General features: G+C 47.2%; 1 protein-coding gene across 1 annotated transcript in view; it reads right to left on the minus strand.

Annotated features, from left to right (window-relative positions):
• The window catches only part of PPARGC1A (PPARG coactivator 1 alpha), a 729,356-nt gene extending 716,406 nt beyond the window's left edge, over positions 1–12,950 (minus strand). The window contains exon 1 of the mRNA XM_049789992.1: positions 12,816–12,950. The gene's annotated coding sequence lies outside the window, so the exon portion shown is untranslated. The remainder of the gene's footprint in view (positions 1–12,815) is intronic.
• Positions 12,951–13,848: the final 898 nt, after the last annotated feature.

A 13,848-nucleotide genomic window follows, 5' to 3' on the forward strand; every position in this document is an offset into this window, starting at 1 on the left:
TTGCCTTGCAAGCAGCCGATTCAGGGCCAAAGGTGGTTGGTTCGAATCCTGGTGTCCCATATGGTCCCCCGTGCCTGCCAGGAGCTATTTCTGAGCAGACAGAAAGGAGTAACCCCTGAGCACCGCTGGGTGTGGCCCAAAAACCAAAAACCAAAAACCAAAAAAAAAAAAAAAGAAGTGATTCTTGAGTGCAGAGCTAGGATTAATCCCTGAGCACTGCCAGATGTGGCCCAAATACAAAAAACAAAAAGTGAGGGAGGTGGTTGTTGGTTAGAATCTGAGATCTGTCACTCAGCCTTTGAATTCTGTCATTTTTATCCATTTCTAGATTTTAAATAAGGAATAAGGCAGATCCTGAACCTTCTCCCCTGCTCTTCTCTATATATTCTTTCTCTTAATTTCTTTATTAGCACTTCACACCATTTAAAAAGAGGAAGAGAAAGAAAAAGGAAAATGAAGAGGATTAAGAGAAAGGAGATGTCTGGTAATGAAGTTGAAGACGAAAGAGAAAAGGGAAGAAAGGTGGGGAAAGAAAACAAATGGAAAAGAAGGATATGTCTGGTAGTTCAGTGTTTATGGCACTTGCTTCACATGAAATGAACTTGTTTGATTCCTGATGCCATTTATGGCTCCCTGAGCACCGTTCAGCACAGAGTGGTAACAGTCACTGAGCACTACTGGTTTTGACCCAACCCACCAAAAAAAAAAAAAAAAAAAGACAAGGGAAAAAAGGGAGAAGAGTTGGAGAGATGGGACAGAGGGTAGGGCACATCCCCCACATCACCAGAAGTAATTCCTGAGTGTAGAACCAGAATAACTACTAAAAATTGCCAGGTGTGGTTCAACCTAGACAGACAGACAGACAGACAGACAGACAGACAGACTGATAGATGATAGATGATAAATATATAGAGATAGGAGACATAATCTTCCCAAAGGCAGAAGGAACTACAAATGAAGAACACTAATAATATCTATGGACAGTATATGTATTTATATGGCCATTGATACAAAGGGATGTATATACTAGGATCTATGTATAATTTTTATCTCTCTTACTAAAAGCTTCTTGAAGGCAAGAACATGCTTTTCAACTTCTTCACAAATTCCTCTATGTGTCTCCTTTTACTCCATTTCCTCCTTCCCTTTCACCTGTCCAAATCCTCCTACCTTTCAAAACCCAGGTCAAAGGCTTTGCAAAATCTTATAGTGCTCTTCCAGCCAAAAGGAACATTCGCTTTGTGTATGTGGGTTTATGTGCATGCACAAACCCCCACATTTATCCATAGGACTATAGCACCCTGATAGGTCCATTTCCTGAGGAGATAAAACATTTTCTTACATTCTCTGTCTGCCAAAGTTGAACCCCCACATCTAACCCACATCCTAGCTAAAAGGCAGCATGTTCTATTATTTTTTGACACGTCTATCAACCATGATTGGTTAATTCCTGTGAAGGAAGCCTAGTATGGTGGTTAGAAACATGGGCTTAGAAGCCAGATCCATTTGATACCAATTCTAGTTGTTATCATTTACCAGCTCCATGATCTTGGGAAGTCACTTTACCCCTCTGAATCTACATTCCCTTACTTGTGAGAAATAAAATAGGACTTCTATTGACAGTGCCCATCAGAGAGTTCTTTCATGTCCAGTTGGATCATTCAGATAAAACATTTTAGGAGACTAGGTCTTGAGAATGTTCTAATACATGCATCTATTATTACTGACACCTTATAAATGACTAAGAATCTATTATGTGCCAGGGACTTTGTTTAATGGTCATAGCAGCAGAGGCCTGCTCTGTAAATTTTGGATGATTGACTTGTAAGATTCAATTGGTCCTTTTTTAGTCAATACCAAAGGTGTCTCCAGGCCTATGGTCTGCTTTGTTTAGTCCTACCCACTGTCCTTGGTCGTGGCTCTCCATCTGTCCTACTTTCAGAGGAGCAAATGGGGTCCCTTCTGCTCCAAACCATGCAGGCACAAATCCAATGGGTGAAAAGTCCCTGTAGTGTTCACCTCACAAGCCCTCCAACTTCTAGAGATTTTTTTTCCGTTCCCTCCTGCAGCTCCCTCGACTTCACATGAAGCATCTTTTTTAGCATCTGTGCAGCCTGACTCCTGTCATTAGATCCATTCTTGTGTGTTTATAATGCACCACTGATTTGTTTCAGACAAAATCGTGGGATCTAAAAATAAAGTGATGTGGAACATATTTCTTTGCATATTAACTTTAAAGAAATAGATTAATCTTTGAGAAATAATCAAAAATAAATGATCTACTCAGCATGGAGTAGAGTCCCCCAAAATAAATAAAATTAAAAGTAAAAGGCCTCAGATTCCCACTTTTCCTTCTTTATCCTCTCTGAATTTATTAAGCATATAATTCACAATTTTTCCTTTTAAAAATTAAGGGGTCTAGTCAACCTAATGGTAAGCCAACCGAGGCGTAAATGAATGCAGGATTCATTTATCCTCCAAATTCCCATTTTCAAAACTGACACTGCAGAATTGTCCTCACCATCCTGAGAAATGGTACAAAGAACAATAAATAACTTGACACATATAATGGTGTTCTATGAAAATTTAGCCATTTATCTAACGCTCTTTCCCTAGTTAGCTCCCACAAAAACAAAACAAACAAAACAAAACAAAAAAAAAAAAAAAAAAAACTTCTTAAATAGAGCCAGAATGACATGTATAGAAACAAGAATTGGGTTGGAGGGGCCAGAGAGATAGCATGGAGGTAGGGTGTTTGCCTTGCATGCAAGAGGACAGTGGTTTGAAACTCAACATCCCATATGGCCCCCTGAGCCTGCCAGGAGCAATTTCTGAGTGTAGAGCCAAGAGTAACTCCTGAGCGCTGCCCGGTGTGACCCAAAACAAAACAAAACCAACCAAACAAACAAAAAAGAATTGGTCTGGAGAGTAAAGTTAAGAGAGAAGGGGTTAAGGAATATGCCTTATATACAGCCAATCCTTGTCAGATCCTGACATTGCATATGGTCCTCTGAGCACCACCAGATGGGATCCCTGAGCACAAAGCCAGGAGTAAGACTTGCACACCTCTAGGGTGTGGCCCAACCTATGCTCCAAAATTTTTTAATTAAAAATAAATAATAAAAAATCAGAAGCCTATGGGAAGTCAAAGGAGGAAGGTAGTAGGGAAAAATTCATTCTTGCCAAAGGAAAGCTCTAATTCCTATTTAACCAATCATTTCAAATGCTCCCCCAAAACATGTATTCAGCCATTTTGACTATTTGCTTCTTTTCTTTTTCTTTTGTTTGTTTGTTTGTTTGGGGGCCACACCGGCAGCGCTCAGAAGTTACCCAGGCTCTGCACTCAGAAATCAATCCTGACAGGCTTGAGGGACCATGTGGAATGCCAAGATTTGAACCTAGGTTGGCTGTGTGCAAAGAAAATGCACTGCCCGCTGTGTTATGCTACTGCTCCGGCCCTGCTTTTTTTCTTTCTTTGAAACCTTAAAACATTGTGAATCATCAGCACTTGGTTCTTTCCTTATGCCACCAACAAGGCTTGGTGGCATCACTTTGTGAACAAAGTGTGACGTTTTGTAATAATCAGAATGGGTTACAGACTCAAATAAATATACATTCTGGTTGCAAAGCTAAATCATGAGGCCAACTGCAGTTTATAAAAATGCCGGCCTCCCAAGCCACATTTTGTTCTCCAAGAGGGAGGGCTAGAGTCGCCTGTGAACAATTACCAAATTGTCAATGGAATTCAATAAATGTTGTTTAAAAAAACTAATTATTTGTTACAATAACCAGCTACTACTGCCACTTTGTATTTGGAGGTTTGTAAACTACTTCCATTTGAAATGTAATTGATTCCATTTTTATCATTTGTTCAAGTTTATGTGGTTGTTCTCATCCTAAGAGATGATAACATCTATTTTCAGCAAATTATACATTATAATTCCTCATTCAAAAGCTGTAACCGAAAACAACATGCTAATTTATGCCGTAAATGAAACTACAGAATCCTGATCACTCATTGTTAACATTAGGGACTCAATTGCTACTGGAAATAATAAATTGGGAGCCAAGGATGGTTAAAGGATGGTTGGTTCAAGTTTTCTGTCTTTTCCTTTGTGTCTCTTTGACTTCTTCGATTCTGGGGTTAAACTACAGACCCACTTTCTAACGGTCTGGCAGGCAAGAGATTCTGGGGGGTGCTTCACCTGCCAGATAGAAGCAAGACTTTCACTCTGCCCCTTGGCTATTCCCATGGTTCTCTATTGCAAAGCTACAAGAAGATGTGCTCACAAAGCAATCAGAAGTACATGCTAAAGAGGGGGAGACGATTAGAACAGCACACCTGCTTTCCACATTTCATTAAGCTTCCCCGCCTACATTTCCCTTTACAGGGGGAGTCAGCTTCTCTCCCCACCAACCTCCCTCCACTTTGGCTTCCCTCAGCAGCATGAGGCTAAGCAAGCCATCTCCCACCACCCCACCCCAGTGCCAGCTTCCCCCCTCTGCATCAGGGCATCTATGCAATAAACAAACAGAAAGCCAGTCATTTTTCATCAATCACGTTCATTTTTTATTTTAAAAGGTAGGGGGAGGGGAGCCCAAGACCACACTCCAGACACTCAGCTGGGGAACAAAATAGCTCCCTTAAAGAAAAAAAAAAGAAAAGAAAAAAAAAGGTCCTAAGAGCTAGAAGCATCTTCGCCATTTTTGTTATCTATTTTATACAAATAAAAAGGGGGAGGGGTAAAATGCAACCTCCAAGAAACATTTAAATATAATCAGGCTATCCAAAATTGTGAATTCTTTGAAAGGAGTCCAAAAAAAGTCACACTGCCTTCGAGAGTAAATCACTTTTCTGCTGCCCTTTTATTTCATGCAGTCTGCTGTCCACATTTACCTCTTCACTGGCAAAGTGTGATCATTGATTTCCTATGGTCTCTCTGGAAGGAAGTTCTGCTTCCTTGATGATGACTACAAAGGGGAGATGACCCCATTCTCATTCTGCTGCAAAGCCTGCACTTTTACATTTTCGCCAGGGCCGCAGGAACGTGGAAACCATGAGAGACAGCGTTGCCCTCTTCCTAGACACTGTCTTGCTGAAACTACTGACATTTAATGTTTTCCCTCCCCTTCTCACAACTATATTTTGGGAGAGCACAATACCAGGGCAGCAACACTAAAAGGCATTAGTTCGTGATGGACATAAATGTTAGGGGCGTGCTTTGGTACAGGAGACACCTGTTATAACACAGTCGGGTTGAAACGGGGATATTTCAAAGGAAACTGCAAACATCTATGATACAAACTCAAGAGGATATGGATTCACTGATAAAATGAGTGAGTTCAAGCATCATAAAACAATCTATGTGGGCTCCAAGGTAGAAAGGAATGGAAGAGACTTCTAGTAACTTGTTTAACTTTGATTAACCTACCAAATGCCACTTTGTTCACTCAGATGCATCAAAATGCTACCAAAGGCAACAAAGTTATGATATAATTCATAGTATGTATGCATAGGTATGTATATGATAGGGTTCTAATGCACTGGACATTTAAAAAATTATTGCATTCATGTATCTTGAAATTCTACTACTCTCATAAAGCATTTTAATACTGATCCTGACATACACGTTTGCAATGTCATCTTCTCAATATGACAATTGTTGGATCAAGAAACTGGCAATCTAAATACTCTGTCTACTATCTCTCAGACGAGATCCACTGGTCTAACCCAAGAGAATGGCAAACTCACATTAGGCAGAAGGAAAATTAAAACATTAGGTAGTTACAGTTGTATAGTTGATTTGCCTCAAATTGAACTCTTCCCACCAATATTTTTTCCAAAGAGAACCATATCTGTCATCTTTCTTTAAAAAAGTAGAAAGATAAATGGGCCAAGAAGATCCTGCTATGTCATGAAGTTGACAAATGAATGACACCATCACAAACTTGCTACAAATGTGCATCTCTGTGCCTGATATGTCTCCATTGTGCAGAAACATTGAGGAGGGGAGAGGGAGTGTTAGCTGGCATCCTGGGCTCTGCTCTTCTGGTTAGCCTCATTTGTTCCTAACTAATACTTAGGTCTTTGGGCAGTTAACTCTCAATGCCTTATTTTCCTCATCTTTAAAAATGAAAAGAACAATAAAAGTACCTACCTCAGACATACTTGAAGGGTTTGGAACAGCATAAATCAATTGATTGCTATTTCACTGTTCCTTGATTCCAAATTTTAGACTTTTAAAATTGGAAAATTTTGATAAAAGCTTTATAAAGGGTCCAGAGAGATAGCATGGAGGTAGGGCATCTGCCTTGCATGCAGAAGGATGCTGGTTCGAATCCCAGCATCCCATATGGTCCCCCGAGCCTCTCAGGAGCTATTTCTGAGCGTAGAGCCAGGAGTAACCCCTGAGTGCTGCTTTATAAAAATTTGATAAAAGCTTTATCAAGTAAAACAAAAAGGCATGAGTGAAGGAATGTGTTCTTTATATGACTGAAACCCAACTACAATTATGTCTCTAATCAATGTGCTTAAATAAAGATATAGAAATTAGAATATAGAATATAGAAATTAGAAAAGGAAACAGGAGCTGGAGTAATGACACAGCAGTAGGATGTTTGCCTTGCATGCAGCTGACAAAGGTTCGATCCCTGGCATCTCATATGGTACCCCAAGCCTGCCAGGAGTGATTCCTGAAAGCAGAGTTAGGGGTAACCTATATGTGGCCCACCCCGTCCAAATAAAAGCAAACAATATTTCCAAGTTATTCCTTAAAAAATCTAGCCTTACTGGAAGACCCACAATAAAACCAAGTAGTTATAAATTTGGGGAGGGGAGGGACTAGGGCCATACCTGACAGAGCTCAGGGTGTGTACTGGCTCTGAACTCAGGAATCACTCCTGGTGGTGCTTAGGATCATATGGGTTACCAAGAATCAAACCCAGGTTGGCTGCATACAAGGTAAAAACCTTAACCACTATACAATCTCTCTGGCCCTTATAAGCCTTTTCCACTTTTCTAGCTACCTAGGAGAAACCCAGTGTTGGAAAATTGAGGGTAAGGCAAAATGGATTTATAGATAGGTTTCTGAAACATATTGAAGGTTAAGTATACTGAAATACAGCTAAAAACTATTTTTGTACTTTATACCTACATCCTCAAAAAATAAAAATGTTTAAAATGTATAGAAGCACAGTTTATATTTTCAGAGTTTAAGATATTGGTTTTCTGACAACTTTTCCAAGTAGAATACATTCCCAAATCTTGGCTCATCGACATAGATTCAAAGTGTATCACCACTATCAGAATTGTAAACCACTCAGAAAAGAGAGGAAAGATTCAGAATTCTTTGTGTGTGTGTGTGTGTGTGTGTGTGTGTGTGTGTGTGTGTGTGTGTGTGTGTGTGTGTGTGAAGCAGTGCTGGGGAGACCATATGGGGGGATGCTGGGGACTGAACCAGGGTTGGCAGTGTGGCAGTGTGCAAAGCAAGCAGCTTACTTACTGTACTATTACTTTGTCCCTTATAATTTTTTTATAGTACTTAGATTGGATGAAAAAGAACTATTTCTTTGTGGTCTGTTTTCTGCTATGGCTATCTATATTCATAGAAGAAAAGCTAAGTTCCAAAAAATAATATATAAAAAAAATATATATATATACACATATATATTTCAAAGGCGGCCAGCTCAAGCTTTCAACTTACCCACATCCATTAATGGTACTGCATTGGAATCACTACCCTGCTTGAAAAGATAGAGTAGAAAGAATTAAACCAGAATAGGCCAGGGCTGTTTTGAATTCAGCCCTAGACTTTGGTTAGTCCGGGGCTGAATTCAAAACAGCCCTGGTCTATTCTGAGAAGAGACTGTGTGGATCCTCAGCAAGGAATGCCATTTTATATTTCTAGTCTGGCAAATGTAAGGGGGAGGCAATGTGGAAAATCAAAGGGGGTGGAGAAAGGCCTAATCCCTTCAAGTGGAAAGGTCTTTTAAACAAATACAGGCTGAAACCATCCAGATCTGGTCAATCGGGTAAATAAAGTGAGATATCTAGCCTCATGGACAACCAAGGAGTTCAGCTAATTGGCCCCATTTTTCACTTTCAGTTGATTGATTCAATATCATACAGACCTGGCCTGCTTCTATTTGGGGCAACAAAGTGACAACTATTAAGGTGACCCTGCTCCAGGCTGCCTGCGGCCATGACCACTGCCTGGTCTGCAGCGTGATGGAGCCGGGGAAACAGAAGCAACTCTGGGAGTGCCTTCTAACCTTGCAGGTTGAAAAAGCACAATATTCCGAGCTACAGCTGGGTTTGGGACGCTGATGCCTACTGCCATCCCTAGGCGTGAAACTGTAAATTAAAAAATGGTCTGTTGGCAACTGCACTCAGCCAAATCAGAGGCATTTCACATATACGCTTTAATTGGGGTTTTCATTCTTATGAAGAAATAAATTCAGCCTAAGCATTTGCTTCTGCACACACACACACACACACACACACACACACACACACACACACACACACACACCCATTCTCACTATGGTATATTTTGCATGTTTGACAAACGGGTGTAAAATATCTCCCAAATCTACTAGACAGAACATGAAAATTTTTGCTGATGTCCAAATGTTAACATATGCAATTTGGGTTGTAACAATGCACTGGGTTCTCACACTCATCCTGACCCCCAAATGAACCCCATCCCCTGTGACACCCTCCCACCTCAACTTGAAGAATTAAATGCCCCCCCAAAATAATTAAAAATCTCCCAGTCCATGATGGATAGTAGCTGCGCTCTTTGTTTTTTTTTTCAGTTCAGTCATGAATAAGTGCCCCGATTGTTCCAAATTTCTAGATCTATGTAGAAAGAACCCCCCCAATCTTCATTATTTCTTTCACTTGCTTGTTTATAACCAGAGGTGTCATAATCATGTTTCTTGTGAAAATGAAAGTAATCAAAATGCCTGTGATTCCAGGAAAAGAGTTTCTCAGGGAGACATGCCTACCTGCTATTGATGTTGTAAAAAGGCTCCTTTTACATGGTATTAGATGTTGAAAGCACATCATATTGATCTAGAAATAAAAAGCTTGATTTTTTATAGTACTATCAACCCTTCCCTTCATAAGCACTTTATAACACTAGGAAGAGGGTTTTATTTTTAATTGAGGTAGAGTAAACAAATTATATTTGAAGAGCAGTTGCTATTTTTAGAGAACAGAGGATTTGTCTGCTGGTTTGGCAGCAATTCAGGTCAAAACAAAAATCATGAATAAGTCGCACTCTTTCCAATTTGGCTCGCCCCCCTTTCCCCCAGCAAACCCTGCCCTAGCGTCCAAGAAGACATTGAAAGTCTATCGCCTATGGACATGACTATCCTAAACGTGAGAACATTTAGGAGCGCGTTTTTCTCAGTCATCTGCCCCCTACTCCGTGGGCTGAGGATGCAAACTGGATCTCGGTAAGAAAACGAGGTTCACCTGCATATATTCTATATTCTTCTTCTTTGAACCAGGGAAGACAAACAAGGCTGCGCTGGGACACACACACACACACACACACACACACACACACACACACACACACACACACACACACAACATCGCCTCTGCCACTGAGATGCTGGGCTATCCTGAGGGCATCCTCTAATGATGTACCGCTCTCATTGGTTTCCCTACTTTATCTTAAAGTTCAGACCGCACCACTGGAAGAAGAAAATCAATATTTCTAAGCATCTCCCTTGGCCCCCACCCTACCATTCCCCGGCGCCCAGGGTGGCGCGCCACCAATCCCGGCCTGCGAGCTAAGCATCCTCCTCCTATCCATCCTCTGGCGCGCATCGCCCGGCTGCTTGCTGTACCCACAGATGCACAAACCGGTCCTCGGCTGGTCGCACGGCTCCCCCTTGCTATGAGAATGCTCCCTGCCTCTGCCTTTCCAGCTCAACTTGAACAACTTTACCCGGGGATGCGATGCCACGCGCCCACCCCAAGCCCCCACTCCCCACGCACACACACAAGCTGGCTTCTCAGGCCAGTGACTTGACTCCCGAGCTGCACCTTAGCACCCACCCGCCGCCTCGGCTTTTCCCCGGGGACTGGGCACCCCAGTGCTTCACTATCTTGCAGAATGGACTCCTTCGTCTTGGCCGGGCTCTCCCACGACTTGTTTCCTGCCTCTGAAGCTAAGGAGGGAGCCGCCAACCCCGCGCGTCGCTGTGCCGCTGTGTGGCTTCCAGCTCGGGCACCTCTTTCTCGCACTCCCCGTTGCCGGAGATGCAAGTGTGCCTCCTAGTTGCGTGGTCCCGGGGTACATCTAGGACCTAGGCGCTTGGAAACTTAAATCTGGACGCCGTGGACTCATGGGGTGGCTGGGGTGGGGCCTTGGGGGCGGCGTGGCTGCAGAGGGAGACAGAATCCCATCCCGGCTAGGTTGGCCCTGCGTGCGCTCTGCCCTGTGGCTAGCTAGGTGGATAGTTGCCAGCCTTTTCCAGCCGGTCTTGGTCGTCAGAGGCGAGCTGGGTTGGTATGTGGAGTCCTCCTGAGCAATCACATATTCACGCATGCACGCGCGCGCGCACGCACACACACACACACACACACACACACACACACACACACAGAGGCGCGCGAACGCCCGCTCCTGGAGAGCCAGAGTTCCCCCCCCCCCAATCACCGAGCCTGAACTCCCCCCTTACGCTCTGCAAACCCCAGCGGGAGTCGAGGAGCCCTGCGGGACCCCCACACACACCCGGGGACCCTCCAGCCCAGGCAGGCCAGCTTGGAGAAAGCGCCTCCAAGAGCCAACCGGAGCGCAGAGCTCCCCAACTCCCGCGCCTGCCTACCTGCCCAAGTTTCTGCTCACAGCGGGGCGGGGGGTGCCTCCCCTTTCGCCTCGAGCCACGTATCCCCTTCACGCACCTCGACCACCCCCTAGCTCCAGCCAGAACCGCGGCGAAGCGCTTCCGAACCCTATAACCCCCAGCCACCCACCCATCCGCCTGGGCGGCCGGTCCGGTGGCCGGAGCTCGCCGCCTGGCATCTCCCGCTGCTTGCGGCTGCAGCGCGGGCAGCGCCTCTCCCGGCCGCCTGGATGGCACCGCCGGGGTGAGTCCTGGCCAGCCCGCCCCGGCTACTACTATTTGGGCCATTTTTGTTGCTCGAACCCGGGTAGAGAAGGGGTACCACCGGGGGCACGTTGGAAAGTGGTGGGTGCCCGGCAAGTCGGACCGGAGCGAGCGCAGCGCTCGGGGTCCGGGAGGAAGCGTGCCAGGGCCGGCGAATTGGCAGCTGGCAACCCCGCCGGGCGACCGAGCCGACGAGGTGCGTTTTCCTCGACACCCCAAACCCCGCCGGCCGCTCCCCGCGCCGCCGAGAGCGCGCGGCCGGGTTTGGGAATCCCGCACGCCCCGGACCGCCCACCGACTGAGTCGAGTCGTGCAGCCTGTCAACCGTGTGCTCCTTCTCCTCGCCTCGGGACCCCCCAACTTTGCCCAGTGTGGACACACAGACACACACACACACACACACACACATGCATGCCCAAGCACGCGCACACACACACACACACACACACACACACACATTCACGCCTCCTCCCTGGACTCCAGTTTTTGGGGTTTTTTTTTTCCACTTGCCAGTGTAGTTTTGGAGGCGACAGAAGCCTGTAGACAGACTTTTTCACCCAACAAGCAGTGGGGGCAGCAGACTACACCGTTATTTAATTAAAAGGCAACATTTTTCTCTCATTTCTCGCTCCGGCTCCCAGAATAGCTTTTTTTTTATTTCCACCCTTAGACCCTGCTTGAACACACGCCAGGTCGCCAGTGGTCCCACTAACACCCATCCATCCGCCTTCCACGCCCCCCTTTTTCTTCCGGCGTCAGCTCCTCCAGCACCCCCAGTTCTCCCATCACCCCCAATCACAGTCACACCGACGTGCACACCTAAGAAAGAGGCCGGCGGGGTGGGGTGGGGTGGGTTGGGGTGGGGTGGGGGGCCCCGCTCGATGCAGCCGGGACTGCATTGCATAGTCATCAAAGTTAAACAAACGTGTGTTCGGAGGGCGCTTGGGGTCAGGGGGACCCCAGCCTCCACTCTGCACACCCACTCTCCCCCCAGTCTCTCGGGGTCAGGGACCGCTTCCTCCGGGGATTTGCAGCCATTTTAGGGAAAGAGGTAGCTTGGGGGGGGGTACTCCCCGAGGAGGAATAGAGAGACGGGGGGCGACCAAAGCGTTGGCTGGGGGGACTGACTGGCAGCTCCGCAGCCCCAGGCGCGGGGCTCGCGGTGCCCAGGGGCGCGGCGCCCGCCGCGACTTGGAGAAGGTTGCGCTCGAGTTCCCAAGCTTTGGCCGGGAGTTGTTGGGGGGGACGTTCCGGGGCTCCTACCTCGTTTCTCAGGCTCCCGCCGAGCTGGGGAGGTGGAGGGGGAAAGGTGTGGATGACAGATCGCGCGCAAAGGGGACGCCAGAGACCCTGGATCCTAGCTGGAGAGCTGGCGCTGGGATAAGGGGCTGGAAGGGAGATGGGTGGCTTCTCCCTCTCCTCTCCTCCTTTGGCACCGACCCAGCCAGGACGACCCCAGACCCACTTGCCACCCACTTGGCATTCCCACCCCCCACCCCATCTCCCCCCTATTCTCTCTCTCTCTCTCTCTCTCTCTCTCTCTCTCTCTCTCTCTCTCTCTCTCTCTCTCTCTCTCTCTCTCTCTCTCTCTCTCTCTCTCTCTCCAAGTAAGCACGCGGCGGGGGGTCACCCCCACGGGGGGCCTCCGCGAGCATAGCACCCCTTTCCTTCCTCCCTTCCTTCCTTACCTGGCTGGAAGGGGTTTCCCACGAGGAAGAGCCGTAGTTGTAAAAGAAGGAAGAGAAGGTGTCTTCCGACAGCCCGCAGCCCGCCATGCTCTGGATGCAAATAAAATCGGGGAGGCAAGAGGGAGAGAGGGAGGGAGAAAGAAGAAAAAAAAAAAAAAAAAAAGAAATAAAATAAAATAAAATAAAAGCACGCACACCGGGGAGCGAGCTCCGCAAATTCTGTTAACCAAAATGCACGACCCACTGGAAGGCGAAGGATTAAAAAAAATATAATTGAATTAAATTAAATTAAATTAAAAAGGGGAGGTTTTGGGGGAGGAGAGAGGGAATGGCTAAGGGAATGGGCAACTCTGGGCGCTGCTCCGGGTCCTCCGGGGCTTCTTGGGTAGGGCAAGGGGGTGCTGCTAGCTGGGGCCGCCGCCGCCGCCGCCGCCTGTGCCAACGCCGCCGGTACCTGGAAGATGCTCCTTCTGACTTGGGCAGCCGCCGCCTGCGCCGCCTGTGCCGCCTGTGCCGGCTGCGCGTGTGTGTGTGTGCGTGTGTGTGTGTGTGTGTGTGCGCGCGCGTGCGGTGGAGAGCGCGCGGGCGACACCGCAGGGAGAGCGCGCAAAGAGCGAGCGAGCGCGCAGGGGAGGCGCAGAGATGGAGAGGGAGAGAGAGAGGCGGGCGCGCGCCAAGGATGCGTGCGTGCGTGTGTGTGTGTGCGCGCGTGGGAGGCGTGCACGAGCCTGTGTGTGTGTGTGTGTGTGTGTGTGTGTGTGTGTGTGTGCATGCGCGTATGTATGTGCGTGCGCGTCTGTTTGGAGAGCTTACCCAAGCCGGCCATCACGTGGGCGCGCTGACTCCGCCGGCTCCTCCGGCTGCCAGCCGGGGACAGCTTGTACTACAGCCCCGGCCACTAAATCAAGCCGTCGCCAGACCTTTGCCACGGCCTCGGCCCCGGGGGAGGCCACCCGCACGCGTCCCCGCACCGCACCGGTGCCCGGGATGCCCTGGCCCGGGATGCCAAGGGGGCGCGGATGCAGCGGGGTCT

This window comes from Suncus etruscus, chromosome 16, assembly GCF_024139225.1.
Source record: "Suncus etruscus isolate mSunEtr1 chromosome 16, mSunEtr1.pri.cur, whole genome shotgun sequence".
In the NCBI taxonomy this organism is placed as follows: Eukaryota; Metazoa; Chordata; class Mammalia; order Eulipotyphla; family Soricidae; genus Suncus; species Suncus etruscus.